Below are 14,161 nucleotides of genomic sequence, written 5' to 3' on the forward strand. Positions count from 1 at the left end.
GTTACTTTCCGGAACACAAACATAGATGCATACAACATTGTGGAGCGACCACCTGTCAAAGTTTACTTGTGTATTAAAATGGATGCCAAGGGAAACTGATGGAGAAATGTTAAACAAAATTAAAAGTCATGTAACTCTCCGTAACATAAACATAGATGCCTACAACATTGTGGAGCGACCACCTATCAAAGTTTAGTGTATTAAACTGTTGGCCAAGGTAAACTGAAGACATAAGACTACCATGGAGAAATGTTCAACAAAATTAAAAGTCACGTAACTCTCCGGAACATAAACATAGATGCATACAACATTGTGGAGCGACCACCTTTCAAATTTTGCTTGTGTATTAAAATATTTGCCAAGGGAAACTGATTACATAGGACTATCATGGAGAAATGAAGAAAAAAATATAAGTCATATAACTCCTCAAAACATAAATGTGGATCCCTACAACATTGTGGAGCGACCACCGATCAAAGTTTAGTGTATTAAACTGTATGCCAAGGTAACTGAAGACACAGGATTATCATGGAGCAATGTTAAACAAAATTAAAAGTCACGTAACTCTCCGGAACATAAACATAGATGCATACAACATTGTGGAGCGACCACCTGTCAAAGTCTACTTGTGTATTAAAATGTATGCCAAGGGAAACTGATGGAGAAATGTTAAACAAAATTAAAAGTCATGTAACTCTCCGTAACATAAACATAGATGCCTACAACATTGTGGAGCGACCACCTATCAAAGTTTAGTGTATTAAACTGTTGGCCAAGGTAAACTGAAGACATAAGACTACCATGGAGAAATGTTCAACAAAATTAAAAGTCATGTAACTCTCCGGAACATAAACATAGATGCATACAACATTGTGGAGCGACCACCTTTCAAATTCTGCTTGTTTTTTAAAATATTTGCCAAGGGAAACTGATTACATAGGACTATCATGGAGAAATGAAGGAAAAAATATAAGTCATATAACTCCTCAAAACATAAATGTGGATGCCTACAACATTGTGGAGCGACCACCGATCAAAGTTTAGTGTATTAAACTGGATGCCAAGGTAAACTGAAGACACAGGATTATCCTGGAGCAATGTTAAACAAAATGAAAAGTCATGTTACTTTCCGGAACACAAACATAGATGCATACAACATTGTGGAGCGACCACCTGTCAAAGTTTACTTGTGTATTAAAATGTATGCCAAGGGAAACTGATGGAGAAATGTTAAACAAAATTAAAAGTCATGTAACTCTCCGTAACATAAACATAGATGCCTACAACATTGTGGAGCGACCACCTATCAAAGTTTAGTGTATTAAACTGTATGCCAAGGTAAACTGAAGACATAGGACTATCATGGAGAAATGTTCAACAAAATTAAAAGTCACGTAACTCTCCGGAACATAAACATAGATGCATACAACATTGTGGAGCGACCACCTTTCAAATTCTGCTTGTGTATTAAAATATTTGCCAAGGGAAATTGATGACATAGGACTATCATGGAGAAATGAAGGAAAAAATATAAGTCATATAACTCCTCAAAACATAAATGTGGATGCCAACAACATTGTGGAGCGACCACCGATCAAAGTTTAGTGTATTAAACTGTATGCCAAGGTAAACTGAAGACACAGGATTATCATGGAGCAATGTTAAACAAAATTAAAAGTCACGTAACTCTCCGGAACATAAACATAGATGCATACAACATTGTGGAGCGACCACCTGTCAAAGTCTACTTGTGTATTAAAATGTATGCCAAGGGAAACTGATGGAGAAATGTTAAACAAAATCAAAAGTCATGTAAATCTCCGTAACATAAACATAGATGCCTACAACATTGTGGAGCGTCCACCTATCAAAGTTTAGTGTATTAAACTGTATGCCAAGGTAAACTGAAGACATAGGACTACCATGGAGAAATGTTCAACAAAATTAAAAGTCACGTAACTCTCCGGAACATAAACATAGATGCATACAACATTGTGGAGCGACCACCTTTCAAATTCTGCTTGTTTTTTAAAATATTTGCCAAGGGGAACTGATTTCATAGGACTATCGTGGAGAAATGATGGAAAAAATATAAGTCATATAACTCCTCAAAACATAAATGTGGATGCCTACAACATTGTGGAGCGACCACCGATCAAAGTTTAGTGTATTAAACTGTATGCCAAGGTAAACTGAAGACACAGGATTATCCTGGAGCAATGTTAAACAAAATGAAAAGTCATGTTACTTTCCGGAACACAAACATAGATGCATACAACATTGTGGAGCGACCACCTGTCAAAGTCTACTTGTGTATTAAAATGTATGCCAAGGGAAACTGATGGAGAAATGTTAAACAAAATTAAAAGTCATGTAACTCTCCGTAACATAAACATAGATGCCTACAACATTGTGGAGCGTCCACCTATCAAAGTTTAGTGTATTAAACTGTATGCCAAGGTAAACTGAAGACATAGGACTACCATGGAGAAATGTTCAACAAAATTAAAAGTCACGTAACTCTCCGGAACATAAACATAGATGCATACAACATTGTGGAGCGACCACCTTTCAAATTCTGCTTGTTTTTTAAAATATTTGCCAAGGGGAACTGATTTCATAGGACTATCATGGAGAAATTATGAAAAAAATATAAGTCATATAACTCCTCAAAACATAAATGTGGATGCCTACAACATTGTGGAGCAACCACCGATCAAAGTTTAGTGTATTAAACTGTATGCCAAGGTAAACTGAAGACACAGGATTATCCTGGAGCAATGTTAAACAAAATGAAAAGTCATGTTACTTTCCGGAACACAAACATAGATGCATACAACATTGTGGAGCGACCACCTGTCAAAGTCTACTTGTGTATTAAAATGTATGCCAAAGGAAACTGATGGAGAAATGTTAAACAAAATTAAAAGTCATGTAACTCTCCGTAACATAAACATAGATGCCTACAACATTGTGGAGCGACCACCTATCAAAGTTTAGTGTATTAAACTGTAGGCCAAGGTAAACTGAAGACATAGGACTATCATGGAGAAATGTTCAACAAAATTAAAAGTCACGTAATTCTCCGGAACATAAACATAGATGCATACAACATTGTGGAGCGACCACCTTTCAAATTCTGCTTGTGTATTAAAATATTTGCCAAGGGAAACTGATGACATAGGACTATCATGGAGAAATGAAGGAAAAAATATAAGTCATATAACTCCTCAAAACATAAATGTGGATGCCTACAACATTGTGGAGCGACCACCGATCAAAGTTTAGTGTATTAAACTGTATGCCAAGGTAAACTGAAGACACAGGATTATCCTGGAGCAATGTTAAACAAAATTAAAAGTCACGTATCTCTCCGGAACATAAACATAGATGCATACAACATTGTGGAGCGACCACCGATCAAAGTTTAGTGTATTAAACTGTATGCCAAGGTAAACTGAAGACACAGGATTATCCTGGAGCAATGTTAAACAAAATTAAAAGTCACGTAACTCTCCGGAACATAAACATAGATGCATACAACATTGTGGAGCGACCACCTGTCAAAGTCTACTTGTGTATTAAAATGTATGCCAAGGGAAACTGATGGAGAAATGTTAAACAAAATTAAAAGTCATGTAACTCTCCGTAACATAAACATAGATGCCTACAACATTGTGGAGCGACCACCTATCAAAGTTTAGTGTATTAAACTGTTGGCCAAGGTAAACTGAAGACATAAGACTACCATAGAGAAATGTTCATCAAAATTAAAAGTCACGTAACGCTCCGGAACATAAACATAGATGCATACAACATTGTGGAGCGACCACCTTTCAAATTCTGCTTGTGTATTAAAATATTTGCCAAGGGAAACTGATTACATAGGACTATTATGGAGAAATGAAGGAAAAAATATAAGTCATATAACTCCTCAAAACATAAATGTGGATGCCTACAACATTGTGGAGCGACCACCGATCAAAGTTTAGTGTATTAAACGGTATGCCAAGGTAAACTGAAGACACAGGATTATCATGGAGCAATGTTAAACAAAATGAAAAGTCATGTTACTTTCCGGAACACAAACATAGATGCATACAACATTGTGGAGCGACCACCTGTCAAAGTTTACTTGTGTATTAAAATGGATGCCAAGGGAAACTGATTACATAGGACTATCATGGAGAAATGAAGAAAAAAATATAAGTCATATAACTCCTCAAAACATAAATGCAGATGCCTACAACATTGTGGAGCGACCACCTATCAAAGTTTAGTGTATTAAACTGTATGCCAAGGTAAACTGAAGACACAGGATTATCATGGAGCAATGTTAAACAAAATGAAAAGTCATGTTACTTTCCGGAACACAAACATAGATGCATACAACATTGTGGAGCGACCACCTGTCAAAGTCTACTTGTGTATTAAAATGTATGCCAAGGGAAACTGATGGAGAAATGTTAAACAAAATTAAAAGTCATGTAACTCTCCGTAACATAAACATAGATGCCTACAACATTGTGGAGCGACCACCTATCAAAGTTTAGTGTATTAAACTGTTGGCCAAGGTAAACTGAAGACATAAGACTACCATGGAGAAATGTTCAACAAAATTAAAAGTCATGTAACTCTCCGGAACATAAACATAGATGCATACAACATTGTGGAGCGACCACCTTTCAAATTCTGCTTGTTTTTTAAAATATTTGCCAAGGGAAACTGATTACATAGGACTATCATGGAGAAATGAAGGAAAAAATATAAGTCATATAACTCCTCAAAACATAAATGTGGATGCCTACAACATTGTGGAGCGACCACCGATCAAAGTTTAGTGTATTAAACTGTATGCCAAGGTAAACTGAAGACACAGGATTATCCTGGAGCAATGTTAAACAAAATGAAAAGTCATGTTACTTTCCGGAACACAAACATAGATGCATACAACATTGTGGAGCGACCACCTTTCAAAGTTTACTTGTGTATTAAAATGGATGCCAAGGGAAACTGATGGAGAAATGTTAAACAAAATTAAAAGTCATGTAACTCTCCGTAACTTAAACATAGATGCCTACAACATTGTGGAGCGTCCACCTATCAAAGTTTAGTGTATTAAACTGTATGCCAAGGTAAACTGAAGACATAGGACTACCATGGAGAAATGTTCAACAAAATTAAAAGTCACGTAACTCTCTGGAACATAAACATAGATGCATACAACATTGTGGAGCGACCACCTTTCAAATTCTGCTTGTTTTTTAAAATATTTGCCAAGGGAAACTTATTACACAGGACTACCATGCAGAAATGTTAAACAAAATTAAAAGTCACGTAACTCTCAACATTTGTCGTCAAGTAAATGCACACAACATTGTGGGGTGACCTTCAATAGCGTGCAGGGACCTCGTTTGCAACGTCCAGTAAGACTAGCAGCAGACTTTAAACTTATGCGGGGTGTGGCCATTGTTTGAGGAAATACCCAAATTCCCAGCAATTACAACACATTTGCTGGAATGTTTCAAATGATGATCTTCTTTAATTCCAATGACGAATTATGGATTTAGTATTTATAAAACACACACCGTGCAGGAACCTACTGATCCCAGCAAGGAGGCAAAAAGGACAATTTAAGGTCATCCCTCCAAGGGTCGGCGGGAGAAAAGCGCGGGTATGTCGCCGCCAGGCCTGCAAGACGTATCTGCTGTCAAGTAGGCTCCGCCCACGCTCTGAGCTGCGGTCAGCGACGGTCTCACCGGGATAAAACGCCCGTCCAACTGGCGTTTGAAGCCTTCACGTGTGGGTAAGAAGAATGGTGTGGCGCCGCGGGGGAAGAAACCGACTCGAGGTCTTCATCGCTGAGAAGTTTCTGCTCTTTTCTTTTGCGTGTCAACACAATTTGCATGAAGCCTTTTTTTCTATGGTCAGTGAACTTGTTCACTTCCTTGGATTCCTACTCAGTTGTGTGATGGTTCTTGTTACTTCTTGTTGTTGTTGAGGGGGTTTTTTTCCATGCAGGTGATGTAACCGTGGTTACAGAATAAATCCAACACGTTAAACGGTGTCTTCATTCTGCTCCATTCCAACCTTCTCTGCGTCCATTTTGAAGTCACCTGTTTTTAACAACACACTTTTGTCTTCCTTTTGTTGCGTTTATACCATTTTTGGCACAACTAAAACGTGCGAAGACACAAACATGTAATGTGGTCTTTCAAGATGTTGTTGGAATAGACTCAACGTTATTGTGTAACATGTTTTTGTTCATGTTGGAGTCAAAGATCCTCTATATGACGAGAGCATTCTGCTGTTTTTAGGAATCTGCTGCAAAAACACTTGTCAAAGATCCTTTAGAGACCAGGCTTTCTGTGGAACGCTCTCCCTGACCACCTGAGGGCACCACAGACTGTGGATGCTTTTTAAAAAAAGCTTAAAACCCTTATTTTTTTTTTAAAAATAGTTGTATGTGTGTTAGTTCTAGCTATTAGGCTGTTCTAGTTTTTTATTTAATTTTACTATTTATTTTACTCGTTGGGGGCAGCTATTTGTTGTTCTAGCTTTGCTTTTTTTTTTTTTAAATGCACTTTAAGATTGTTTGTTCAATGTAAAGTGCTTTTACAAATAAAATATATTATTATTATTATTATTATATGACAAACGGTGTTGTTTTTAGGAATCTGCTGCAAAAACACGAGTCAAAGATCCTTTCTGCGACAGAAAAATGATGTTGTTTTTAGAAATCTTCTTGAAAAACACGAGTCAAAGATCCTTTGAGGACAAGAGCATTCTGCTGTTTTTGAGAATCTGCTGCAAAAACACTTGTCAAAGATCCTTTATATGACATAAACGGTGTTGTTTTTAGGAATCTGCTGCAAAAACACGTGTCAAAGATCCTTTATACGACAGAAGCATGATGTTATTTTTAGAAATATTCTGCAAAAACACGAGTCAAAGATCCTTTAGAGGACAAGAGCATTCTGCTGTCTTTGAGAATCTGCTGCAAAAACACTTGTCAAAGATCCTTTATATGACATAAACGGTGTTGTTTTTAGGAATCTGCTGCAAAAACACGTGTCAAAGATCCTTTCTGCGACAGAAGCATGATGTTGTTTTTAGAAATCTTCTCAAAAAACAATTGTCAAAGATCCTTTAGAGACCAGGCTTTCTGTGGAACGCCCTCCCTGACCACCTGAGGGCACCACAGACTGTGGATGCTATTTTAAAAAAGCTTAAAAACCCTTCTTTTTTAAAAAAAAAAAAAGCCTTTTGATAGTTGTATGTGTGTTAGTTCTAGCTATTAGGCTGTTCTAGTTTTTATTTAATTTTACTATTTATTTTACTCGTTGGGGGCAGCTATTTGTTGTTCTAGCTTTGCTTTTGTTTTGTTTTTTAAATGCACTTTAAGATTTTTTGTTCAATGTAAAGTGCTTTTACAAATAAAATATATTATTATTATTATTATTATTATTATTATTATTATTATATGACAAACGGTGTTGTTTTTAGGAATCTGCTGCAAAAACACTTGTCAAAGATCCTTTAGAGACCAGGCTTTCTGTGGAACGCTCTCCCTGACCACCTGAGGGCACCACAGACTGTGGATGCTTTTTAAAAAAAGCTTAAAAACCCTTCTTTTAAAAAAAAAAAAAAAAGCCTTTTGATAGTTGTATGTGTGTTAGTTAGCTAGCTATTAGGCTGTTCTAGTTTTTTATTTAATTTTACTATTTATTTTACTCGTTGGGGGCAGCTATTTGTTGTTCTAGCTTTGCTTTTGTTTTTTTTTAAATGCACTTTAAGATTGTTTGTTCAATGTAAAGTGCTTTTACAAATAAAATATATTATTATTATTATTATATGACAAACGGTGTTGTTTTTAGGAATCTGCTGCAAAAACACGAGTCAAAGATCCTTTCTGCGACAGAAAAATGATGTTGTTTTTAGAAATCTTCTTGAAAAACACGAGTCAAAGATCCTTTAGAGGACAAGAGCATTCTGCTGTTTTTGAGAATCGGCTGCAAAAACACTTGTCAAAGATCCTTTATACGACAGAAGCATGATGTTATTTTTAGAAATATTCTGCAAAAACACGAGTCAAAGATCCTTTAGAGGACAAGAGCATTCTGCTGTTTTTGAGAATCTGCAGCAAAAACACTTGTCAAAGATCCTTTATATGACATAAACGGTGTTGTTTTTAGGAATCTGCTGCAAAAACACGTGTCAAAGATCCTTTATACGACAGAAGCGTGATGTTGTTTTTAGAAATCTTCTGCAAAAACACGAGTCAAAGATCCTTTAGAGGACAACAGCATTCTGCTGTTTTTGAGAATCTGCTGCAAAAACACTTGTCAAAGATCCTTTATATGACATAAACGGTGTTGTTTTTAGGAATCTGCTGCAAAAACACGTGTCAAAGATCCTTTCTGTGACAGAAGCATGATGTTGTTTTTAGAAATCTTCTTAAAAAACACTTGTCAAAGATCCTTTAGAGACCAGGCTTTCTGTGAAACGCTCTCCCTGACCACCTGAGGGCACCACAGACTGTGGATGCTTTTTAAAAAAAAGCTTAAAAACCCTTCTTTTTAAAAAAAAGCCTTTTGATAGTTGTATGTGTGTTAGTTAGCTAGCTATTAGGCTGTTCTAGTTTTTTATTTAATTTTACTATTTATTTTACTCGTTGGGGGCAGCTATTTGTTGTTCTAGCTTTGCTTTTTTTTTTTTTTAAATGCACTTTAAGATTGTTTGTTCAATGTAAAGTGCTTTTACAAATAAAATATATTATTATTATTATTATATGACATAAACGGTGTTGTTTTTAGGAATCTGCTGCAAAAACACGAGTCAAAGATCCTTTCTGCGACAGAAAAATGATGTTGTTTTTAGAAATCTTCTTGAAAAACACGAGTCAAAGATCCTTTAGAGGACAAGAGCATTCTGCTGTTTTTGAGAATCTGCTGCAAAAACACGTGTCAAAGATCCTTTATACGACAGAAGCATGATGTTATTTTTAGAAATATTCTGCAAAAACACGAGTCAAAGATCCTTTAGAGGACAAGAGCATTCTGCTGTTTTTGAGAATCTGCTGCAAAAACACTTGTCAAAGATCCTTTATATGACATAAACGGTGTTGTTTTTAGGAATCTGCTGCAAAAACACGTGTCAAAGATCCTTTCTGCGACAGAAGCATGATGTTGTTTTTAGAAATCTTCTTAAAAAACAATTGTCAAAGATCCTTTAGAGACCTGGCTTTCTGTGGAACGCCCTCCCTGACCACCTGAGGGCACCACAGACTGTGGATGCTTTTAAAAAAAAGCTTAAAAACCCTTCTTTTAAAAAAAAAAAAAAAAAAAAGCCTTTTGATAGTTGTATGTGTGTTAGTTCTAGCTATTAGGCTGTTCTAGTTTTTTATTTAATTTTACTATTTATTTTACTCGTTGGGGGCAGCTATTTGTTGTTCTAGCTTTGCTTTTGTTTTTTTTTAAATGCACTTCAAGATTGTTTGTTCAATGTAAAGTGCTTTTACAAATAAAATATATTATTATTATTATTATTATTATTATTATATGACAAACGGTGTTGTTTTTAGGAATCTGCTGCAAAAACACTTGTCAAAGATCCTTTAGAGACCAGGCTTTCTGTGGAACGCTCTCCCTGACCACCTGAGGGCACCACAGACTGTGGATGCTTTTTAAAAAAAAAGCTTAAAAACCCTTCTTTTTAAAAAAAAAAAAAAAAGCCTTTTGATAGTTGTATGTGTGTTAGTTAGCTAGCTATTAGGCTGTTGTAGTTTTTTATTTAATTTTACTTTTAATTTTACTATTTATTTTACTCGTTGGGGGCAGCTATTTGTTGTTCTAGCTTTGCTTTTTTTTTTTAAATGCACTTTAAGATTGTTTGTTCAATGTAAAGTGCTTTTACAAATAAAATATATTATTATTATTATTATATGACAAACAGTGTTGTTTTTAGGAATCTGCTGCAAAAACACGAGTCAAAGATCCTTTCTGCGACAGAAAAATGTTGTTTTTAGAAATCTTCTTGAAAAACACGAGTCAAAGATCCTTTAGAGGACAAGAGCATTCTGCTGTTTTTGAGAATCTGCTGCAAAAACACTTGTCAAAGATCCTTTATATGACATAAACGGTGTTGTTTTTAGGAATCTGCTGCAAAAACACGAGTCAAAGATCCTTTCTGCCACAGAAGCATGATGTTGTTTTTACAAATCTTCTGCAAAAACACGAGTCAAAGATCCTTTAGAGGACAAGAGCATTCTGCTGTTTTTGAGAATCTGCTGCAAAAACACTTGTCAAAGATCCCTTATATGACATAAACGGTGTTGTTTTTAGGAATCTGCTGCAAAAACACGTGTCAAAGATCCTATCTGCGACAGAAGCATGATGTTGTTTTTAGAAATCTTCTTAAAAAACAATTGTCAAAGATCCTTTAGAGACCAGGCTTTCTGTGGAACGCTCTCCCTGACCACCTGAGGGCACCACAGACTGTGGATGCTTTTTAAAAAAAGCTTGAAAACCCTTCTTTTTTTAAAAAAAAAAGCCTTTTGATAGTTGTATGTGTGTTAGTTCTAGCTATTAGGCTGTTCTAGTTTTTTATTTAATTTTACTATTTATTTTACTCGTTGGGGGCAGCTATTTGTTGTTCTAGCTTTGCTTTTGTTTTTTTTTAAATGCACTTTAAGATTGTTTGTTCAATGTAAAGTGCTTTTACAAATAAAATATATTATTATTATTATTATTATATGACATAAACAGTGTTGTTTTTAGGAATCTGCTGCAAAAACACGGGTCAAAGATCCTTTATACGACAGAAGCATGATGTTGTTTTTAGAAATCTTCTGCAAAAACACGAGTCAAAGATCCTTTAGAGGACGAGAGCATTCTGCTGTTTTTGAGAATCGGCTGCAAAAACACTTGTCAAAGATCCTTTATATGATAGCAACGGTGTTGTTTTTAGGAATCTGCTGCAAAAACACGTGTCAAAGATCCTTTATACGACAGAATCATGATGTTGATTTTAGAAATCTTCTGCAAAAACACGAGTCAAAGATCCTTTAGAGGACAAGAGCATTCTGCTGTTTTTGAGAATCTGCTGCAAAAACACTTGTCAAAGATCCTTTATATGACATAAACGGTGTTGTTTTTAGGAATCTGCTGCAAAAACACGGGTCAAAGATCCTTTATACGACAGAAGCATGATGTTGTTTTTAGAAATCTTCTGCAAAAACACGAGTCAAAGATCCTTTAGAGGACGAGAGCATTCTGCTGTTTTTGAGAATCGGCTGCAAAAACACTTGTCAAAGATCCTTTATATGATAGCAACGGTGTTGTTTTTAGGAATCTGCTGCAAAAACACGTGTCAAAGATCCTTTATACGACAGAATCATGATGTTGATTTTAGAAATCTTCTGCAAAAACACGAGTCAAAGATCCTTTAGAGGACAAGAGCATTCTGCTGTTTTTGAGAATCTGCTGCAAAAACACTTGTCAAAGATCCTTTATATGACATAAACGGTGTTGTTTTTAGGAATCTGCTGCAAAAACACGGGTCAAAGATCCTTTATACGACAGAAGCATGATGTTGTTTTTAGAAATCTTCTGCAAAAACACGAGTCAAAGATCCTTTAGAGGACAAGAGCATTCTGCTGTTTTTGAGAATCGGCTGCAAAAACACTTGTCAAAGATCCTTTATATGATAGCAACGGTGTTGTTTTTAGGAATCTGCTGCAAAAACACGTGTCAAAGATCCTTTATACGACAGAATCATGATGTTGATTTTAGAAATCTTCTGCAAAAACACGAGTCAAAGATCCTTTAGAGGACAAGAGCATTCTGCTGTTTTTGAGAATCTGCTGCAAAAACACTTGTCAAAGATTCTTTATATGACAGAAACGGTGTTGTTTTTAGGAATCTGCTGCAAAAACACAAGTCCATCCATCCATCCATTTTCTACCGCTTGTCCCTTTTGGGGTCGCGGGGGGGGGGGTGCCGGAGCCTATCAAACACGAGTCAAAGATCCTTTATAAGACAAAAGCATGATGTTGTTTTTAGAAATCTTCTGCAAAAACAAAAGTCAAAGATCCTGTATAGGACAAGAGCATTCTGCTGTTTTTAGGAACATTCTGCAAAAACACGAGTCAAAGATCCTCTATATGACATAAACAGTGTTGTTTTTAGGAATCTGTTGCAAAAACACGAGTCAAAGATCATTTATATAACAGAAGCATTCTGTTGTTTTTAGGAATGTTCTGCAAAAACATGAGTCAAAGATCCTTTATATGACAGAAGCAGTCTTTTGTTTTTAGGAATCTGCTGCAAAAACATGAGTCAAAGATCCTTTATATAACAGAAGCATTCTTTTGTTTTTAGGAATCTGCTGCAAAAACACTGGTCAAAGATCCTCTATATGACAGAAACAGTGTTTTTTTGGGAATATGCTGCAAAAAACACGAGTCAAAGATCCTTTATAGGACAAGAGCATTCTGCTGTTTTTAGGAATCTGCTGCAAAAACATGAGTCAAAGATCCTCTATATGACAGAAACAGTGTTGTTTTTAGGAATCTGTTGCAAAAACATGAGTCAAAGATCCTTTATATAACAGAAGCATTCTTTTGTTTTTAGGAATCTGCTGCAAAAACACTGGTCAAAGATCCTCTATATGACAGAAACCGTGTTTTTTTGGGAATATGCTGCAAAAAACACGAGTCAAAGATCCTTTATAGGACAAGAGCATTCTGCTGTTTTTAGGAATCTGCTGCAAAAACATGAGTCAAAGATCCTCTATTTGACAGAAACAGTGTTGTTTTTAGGAATCTGTTGCAAAAACATGAGTCAAAGATCCTTTATACAACAGAAGCATTCTTTTGTTTTTAGGAATCTGCTGCAAAAACACTGGTCAAAGATCCTCTATATGACAGAAACAGTGTTTTTTTGGGAATATGCTGCAAAAAACACGAGTCAAAGATCCTTTATAGGACAAGAGCATTCTGCTGTTTTTAGGAATCTGCTGCAAAAACATGAGTCAAAGATCCTCTTTATAAGAGGAGCACTCTGCTATTTTTTGGAATCTGCTGATATACACCAGTCAAAGATCCTTTATAGGACAGAAACACTCTGTTTTTAGGTATCTGCTGAAAAAACACGAGTCAAAGATCCTTTATAGGACAAAAGCATGCTGCTGTTTTTCGGAATCTGCTCCAAAAACACGAGTCAAAGCTCCTTTATAGGACAAGAGCAGTCTGCTGTTTTTAGGAATCTGCTGATAAACACCAGTCAAATATCCTTTATATGACAGAAACATTCTATTGTTTTTAGGAATGTTCTGCAAAAACACGAGTCAAAGATCCTTTATATGACAGTAGCAGTCTTTTGTTTTTAGGAATCTGCTGCAAAAACATGAGTCAAAGATCCTTTATATAACAGAAGCATTCTTTTGTTTTTCGGAATCTGCTGCAAAAACACTGGTCAAAGATCCTCTATATGACAGAAACCGTGTTTTTTTGGGAATATGCTGCAAAAAACACGAGTCAAAGATCCTTTATAGGACAAGAGCATTCTGCTGTTTTTAGGAATCTGCTGCAAAAACATGAGTCAAAGATCCTCTATATGACAGAAACAGTGTTGTTTTTAGGAATCTGTTGCAAAAACATGAGTCAAAGATCCTTTATATAACAGAAGCATTCTTTTGTTTTTAGGAATCTGCTGCAAAAACACTGGTCAAAGATCCTCTATATGACAGAAACAGTGTTTTTTTGGGAATATGCTGCAAAAAACACGAGTCAAAGATCCTTTATAGGACAAGAGCATTCTGCTGTTTTTAGGAATCTGCTGCAAAAACATGAGTCAAAGATCCTCTTTATAAGAGGAGCACTCTGCTATTTTTTGGAATCTGCTGATATACACCAGTCAAAGATCCTTTATGGGACAGAAACACTCTGTTTTTAGGTATCTGCTGAAAACACACGAGTCAAAGATCCTTTTTAGGACAAAAGCATGCTGCTGTTTTTCGGAATCTGCTGCAAAAACACAAGTCAAAGCTCCTTTATAGGACAAGAGCAGTCTGCTGTTTTTAGGAATCTGCTGATAAACACCAGTCAAATATCCTTTATATGACAGAAACATTATGTTGTTTTTAGGAATCTTCTGCAAAA

Source organism: Entelurus aequoreus, linkage group LG09 (assembly GCF_033978785.1).
Source record: "Entelurus aequoreus isolate RoL-2023_Sb linkage group LG09, RoL_Eaeq_v1.1, whole genome shotgun sequence".
Lineage (NCBI taxonomy): Eukaryota > Metazoa > Chordata > Actinopteri > Syngnathiformes > Syngnathidae > Entelurus > Entelurus aequoreus.